The sequence below is a fragment of the Falco punctatus genome (assembly GCF_963210335.1).
Source record: "Falco punctatus genome assembly, chromosome: 3".
NCBI lineage: Eukaryota > Metazoa > Chordata > Aves > Falconiformes > Falconidae > Falco > Falco punctatus.
The window spans coordinates 50,667,718-50,673,717 of NC_137582.1; the positions used below are offsets into that span (position 1 = coordinate 50,667,718).

The window sequence follows — 6,000 nt, forward strand, 5'->3', positions numbered from 1 at the left end:
AATAAAGTCCAGAACAAATTAAATCAGAAGTAGCACAACAAAAAGACTATTAATATTGCTACACCAGGGACCTCTTAAAGGTACACAGCTTTGGTGCATTCCAAGTTTCATCTCTCACAGTACCTTGGACAGGATGTGGGTTGAGAAGGTTTCACAATGTGTTTGGTACTCAGTAAATCAGTCGTTACCTTTTTGGGTTAGTTTTCACTGAAATTGTCAAATGATCATTGTTCCCAATTTGATTTCTAGAGCATTTTATTCCCTTATTAGATGTATATTTCAGGGCACACAATGACACACACTGGGTTTTTTTTGATCTACCTCTACAGAGTCAGTAAGTTTAATTATTCTAATAATAACCCTCACAGTTAGGAAATGTTTCTGCCCCATTGCAGTACTTATACCCTCTTGGATCACCCAAAATAATTCCTTTTACCATGAAAATGTAATATTACTTTCAAGTTAGTGATCTTTTACTTTGGGAGTCAAAGAATAGAGTAGGATGTAGAGTACATCACTGGGATGAGCAAAAGCAGAAAAGGAGGCGTAATTCAGCCATGTTAATTTCAATTATCTATTAATATTTAGGGCACTTTGCTGAATTTGAGATGAAGAACAATTACATGAATCAAAATGCTGAGCTAGTTAGCTGCTTAGTTTGCAGTTTCAAAAAGCTGAATATATTTATTAAAATTTAATTAAAGTTCAAAACAACAAAAGATAGAAAATAACTTCTGAATATGAGTAATCATTCACAAATAGTAACAACCATGTAAAGGAAGCAAAGGCAAATACGTTCATATCATATATTTAATTTACTAACTCAGGAAAAAAGTATCCCATGTATAACCAAAGCAGTGTTAAGTCACCTGGCTATTTACAGTGAAGTATCTGGGGCTAAATCCACGCATGGGTGTGGGCATGCCATAGCTAACTTTTGGGGCCAACGTTAAATCCACTGCATTGACAAGTCTGAGTTAGCTGCCTCACATCCCTCCCACCATGAGCAGGAAAATGGGCAGTATGAAGCAAGGCTCACAGGGCAACAGCAGGGACACTCATGGAGACTACATGGGTTAAGGGAAGGAGAGATCATGTCTCTGCCATCCTGCCTCTGTCCTCAACCTTAAAAGCACTGATTTAAGCACCCATGGGAAATTGGTCTTCAGTGTCTTGCACTAGGCACCTACGGTTTCTGCCTGTGTGTGCGAAATAGGCCTATGGTTTCTCTTGAACCACAGCTGGAAGAAGCATCAGCACAGCCCATATTATATACAAGAACCTGAGCAGCACGGTCCCCTTCCTGGGTGCTAAGATACATCCTAACTTGGAGCATGATGTTCTTCACACCTCTTGAAACTGGGACACTGGACAGTCCAGCATACAAAATACAGAAGGACTGGCGAGAAAGAAAAAGCAAGACAATGCTGCATTACTTGTGACTTAATAGCAAGGGCAGTCTTGCTGGGAGAAGAAAGATGTGGATGGTGGCCAGAAAAGCATATCTAACACAAATTCCTATCCCATTAGGTTTGCACACACAGAAGAATACATACGTACCTTTTATCAAACTTCATCTCTCCCCTTGGAGACTCTTCTCAACTTTCTATCGAACTCTTAGGAGTTTTCCATCCTCTGTTGTCTCATGCTTTTAGTAACCTTCCCTCAGCCTCTCTGGACTTGGCTCCCTCTCATCATTGTTGCTGTTTGAATGAGATGGACAAGTCACTCACTCTAGGTTGTCTCCGTCTTTGCTCCTCTCACACAGCCTCTTTGCCTGAAGTGGGGCATCCAGCTCAGTCACTCCCAGGCCCAGCTGTGCACAGCACCATAGGATGCAACTACAGGCCAACTGTGAGCTATTAGAAAGCACATAGTGTATGTCAAATTCCTTTGCTTGTTAGGGTCAAACTTTTAACCAAATACCACATTCAGCAAGAACACTATTCCTGAAAAACATTCTTCATGTGAAACAAAAGACCCTGTTCTGCCATGCTTTCTTCTCTCAACAAAGAAAATTATAGCATGATAGAAAATAGTTTGGAAGAGATGTCAAAAGACTATTTGAAGAGATATCAAAAAACCCCAAAACTTTTCTGCTCAGCACAAGCTGGAATCAATTTCATCTGAGTTAATCTTGATAGGACATGTATGCAACCTATACTTAAACATCTCCAGTATGGCAATCCTGCAGCCTTCCTCAATATTGTATTTAAGACCTCAGTTATCTTTACAACCAGGAAGTTACTCTGAATGTATTACTTAAATCACTCTGGAGTAGTTTAATCTTTTCCCCTTCTTAATACCTTTTATGTGTTTAAATACAGCTATTGTACTCCTCAGTCTCGTTTTCAAGATAAACTAAGTTTTTCCAGTCTTTCCCATATCTCAGATTTGCCAGCCTAGTCTGGAACCTTCTCAATTGTTTCATGTCTTTCTTGGCATACAGTACCCAAAACGGTCACAACTCTCCAGCTGAGGTCTTGAGAGAGGAAAGATGGAATGGAAGATACAAATAGGCCCACCAAAACAAATTTTACTGAATTCACAGCAAAGTGTGGGTGTTGGTGAGTGAGGCTGGCACAATCACAGTAAGATTTTCAAAAGCTCTTAGTATTTTCTCTGCTCCTTTTTCTTACAAAAATGGTAGAAGGTTCAGTACTTTTTGGAAAGCAGAGCCTTCAAATGTGCATTAACGCATTATGTAGAATCAAACTGTCATTTGCAATGAATATCCTTGAGCAAGGGATGGCCAAAGGCTGATGTCAGCTCTTTTATCTGATACTACTAATCATTGAATGCGCTCCTATAATTTTTAGTTGGGGGATGAATTTCAGCCTTGATCCTGCAAAGGACTATATACCACCTAAGCCATATTTCTGTATAGCATTCAGGGGGACCCTCTGCAATGGGATTAGTTTCTGTTATGTAGAAAACCAGACAACTTTATAAAGGTGGGAGGGAAGGCAGTAGAAATTTGGGGGTTCTCAGAAGCTATAAAAAATTTTACTTTGAATATCGTTTGAGCCAAAAATAGTTCTCATAGGAAAAAAACATTCTCTTTTTGTCTAACACTTTCCAAAATGGAATAAAACCTTTAAATGAGCTAAAAGTTTTTATACCATGGTATTCTACAAGGTTTTAAATTATAGGTTCTTGATTCTTCCATACCTAAACAGTAGCCAAATATAATAATGTAGGGAATATAATGCCAGTTTAGCAGGTTTGGAAATAATGTTGTTGTGTTTCTTAATACAGAGCACTTTCACATGGTTCCTTCTGTGTGACTTTCAAGAATGGTGATGTGGCAATGTGCAGTTGGCAAGGTACACTCCATGACAACAGTTAATTAGTAAATAAATGGTCCCAGGCCCATTTCCACTGAGTTCCAGTTGTAATAGCACGGTACACAGGTTTAAGCTCCAAGCTGACTAATTCTAATAGTTATAAATGAAATGTTGCTTTGCTTTGATATATCCTTCAATTTCTTCCCTTGACAAGCAACAGATCCAGGATCCAGATATAGTTCTGGTCTACAGCACAGTGGCTCTAAACTAGCCAAAACCAGGGCAAACAGCTAGTGAAACATGTTGGAATGGTACAATCATGTATACACTTACAAATTATTTTAGAGAACAAACTAAAGCTGTTTATTCACAGAACTTCATAAGGACCCAGGACTGTCCCCCTGCTGCCAGCCTGTATTAAACCTATGGAGGGAAGATTCCTGCACATCCTGATCCTAACATCAAGCACAAGAAACAAGACTGTAGCAGCTCACACAGGGACCACATCATACGGTCATTTCTAGCAGGAATTTAAGCTTTCCTCTGACTTTGCCTTAAGGCAGAGTAGGAGCACTCACATGGCAAATTACAAATGGAAGGCAATTCGGGAAGTTACTACTTCGCAGAAACAGCCAAGGGAGATCCCTTAACACAACAGTGTGGGAGAATTCATCAGGCACAATTAGCTGGATGCTGGCACTAATCTTGCAAGCTTGCCATGATGGTGAATGCACACTGTCATCTCACTGAGCAGGCATAACCTCAGGAAGAAAGGTGTCCCTGGCAGCCTGGGATCAGAAGTCTCCGTTGGACTCCCTGTTCCACTAAAAGCCTGCTGCATGGCCTGGGCAAGCCATCAGCATTCACCTTGCCCTGCAGGACCTGTCTGTCCCTCATTCTCCATATCCCTCTATTCTCTATGGTGGGACTATCTTTGGTACCATGCTGATGCAAGACTGTCTTGGGTACAATGCTGACAGCAAGCCTTCTATTTTAATAATTTAAACAGCAAATTCCCCTGCAATTTATAAATGAAGGAAGTAGCTAGTGGCCTTTTTTAAATTGCTAAGCATGCTATCTAGGTCAATTGAGCTTCATCACAGATTCTAGGTCAAGATTTTCACATGCGGAGGGAATTCACATATGTCTTTCCTGTCTTGTTTCTCTGGTCTCTAATAAGGGAGAAATTTATGCTTCAGCCTTAGGATACTTCTGTAAAAGTCAACAGCAGCAAGGTACAAATGCCTTAAAAAGCAGATGCGTGTGTGTTCATTGAACCACTTGTTTGGTCAGATCCATATGCTGAACAGAACTTAATAACAAGGAGACCAAACTTTCTACTGCTGTACATCAGCAAACACCAAGGAACTCAATGAAGATTCACACTTACTGTGAATCTGATTCAAAACACAACATTTTCTACATGTACAAGTCTGGAGGTTGGCTGAAGCCTTCGTACACAGCCTTCGTACACAGAACTTCTATTGGTGCCAGTGGGAAGGCCTGAGATAGTGTAAATATTTTACACACATGCTGGTATATCCTGTGTCTGTAAAAGAAAATGTTTATTTAATTTAAACTAAATGCATGTAGTGGGTCACATCCTTAACTTGAATACACTGGCTTCTCTGCCAGAACCAGGTCATCTTCTGGTGCAAAAAGACTGCACAACTTTGGAGATGCTAAAATCCACAGCGAAGCTTGAGGATATTTTAAGATTCATGATATATAAAAAAAATACTTTTACTTTTTAAATATTCTGTACAAATTATTGCCATGGAATATTAAAAAGGATATAAGGAAGACATAGCAAAGACACTTCCACAGTCTGCTTAACATGAAACAGAAACTCATGATCATATAGACACGTTTCCTATACTTCTCTGAAAAGGATATTTTTAGGATAGTGGAGAAATTTAAATATTCAATAAATACTCAATAAAAGAAAATTTATGTAGAGTAAACCTTGTTTTATAGAAAGTCAGTTAGATAATCTTCTGACTCTCATCAGCTATTACTCTTCTGAAAAGTGTGAAAAATCCACATATTGCTATGTTTTTGCTGTTTATCACTGTTGAAGTTTCTAATAATGTATAGTGACAGTATGTTTCCCCATCTTATGGTAAGGTCAGCTGAGTAAATGTGGGGGTTTAAAAAGTGTATCTTGTCAGTTTTAGGGTGCAATTTTGTTGTAATTTATTTCATAAGCCATAGTTTGCAAAAATTACTAAAAAAAAAAAAAAAAAAAAGCCTTGGACAAACTCTGAACTTCATTGTACCAAGAATCAGGCCAGCTAATTTTCAAGGCCTGGTTTTTATCTCCAATGGCCAAAATTTCTTACTCTTGAGTTGATTTCAAATATATAGTGGTACTTTGCTGCAGCTCTGCTTCATCTGTGTGAAAAGTATGCACTGTCAAGTAAAATCTCAATTGTCAAGTAAATAGCATGCACAGTCAAGTAAAATCTCAATAACTATCTCCAGCATAGTTCCAAGCAAAGGTCCACTTTGGTTTGTGCTTTCACCCATTCTTAATCTTCAAGGATAGAAAACATGCAAAGGATGCAATTATACCATTTTAAGATTAGAAAAGATGTCTTTGAGTGAGATCTCTTCCCTAACCCTGGCCATAAGCTTTGCAATAAAAGCTCCTGCTTCAAGACCAGCAACTGTTTGACAACAGTGTATCTTTAGCAAAATAGCTGTGATTTGA

At 38.8% G+C, this 6,000-nt stretch overlaps 1 long non-coding RNA gene across 1 annotated transcript in view; it reads right to left on the reverse strand.

The window, feature by feature from the left end:
* The window catches only part of LOC308061489, a 43,225-nt gene extending 38,491 nt beyond the window's left edge, over nucleotides 1-4,734 (reverse strand). Inside the window, exon 1 of the long non-coding RNA XR_013927251.1 lies at nucleotides 1,561-4,734. This is a non-coding gene — a long non-coding RNA (uncharacterized lncRNA). The remainder of the gene's footprint in view (nucleotides 1-1,560) is intronic.
* Nucleotides 4,735-6,000: the final 1,266 nt, after the last annotated feature.